Source organism: Bison bison, unplaced genomic scaffold, assembly GCF_000754665.1.
Source record: "Bison bison bison isolate TAMUID 2011002044 unplaced genomic scaffold, Bison_UMD1.0 scf7180017864535, whole genome shotgun sequence".
NCBI lineage: Eukaryota > Metazoa > Chordata > Mammalia > Artiodactyla > Bovidae > Bison > Bison bison.
In genome coordinates, this window is record NW_011495084.1 from 210,082 (window position 1) to 210,710 (window position 629).

Here is a 629-nt window from a genome sequence, read left to right on the forward strand (position 1 = left end):
GGTGGACAGGGAGGCCTGATGTGCTGCAATTCATGGGGTCGCAAAAAGTCGGACACGACTGAGCAACTGAACTGATAGGAAGGCGCATATTTGTGTAAATCTTCATTTTGGAGCTCAACTGATGGGCAGGAAGTAAACAAATCCCAAAGTGGGCTTTGTGCCTTGACTCAGGGCTGGTTCCCCAAGAGCTGAGTGATCTTTACATTTATTTCCCAACCATTTCTTCCATGTGTCCCTCCCTTCTGCTCAACCCAGGAGGCTGAGGAGTGGCTGCTAGTGGCAGAGATACTGTGGGCTCAGAGCAACCACTGAGGACCACACGGCAAGGGAGAGAAGGAGGCAGCTTGAGCCAAGCAGCCAGGGACCTGCAGAGTATACCTGCACTACTGATTCTTCAGAGCATAGTATTAGTCATCAGATGTTAGTAATATCCACAGTGATACCTTGAGACATATATGAGGGTTATGCTTTTCAATTCATTAAAAAACAAAACAAAACTGTATTATTGGAAAATAATATAAAACTGTCTCATTGAAAAATTATTTTTTAAAAATTGAAGGATAATTAACTTATAATATTGTATTAGTTTCAAGTGTACAGTGTAGTAATTCAATATATTTGTACCTTAT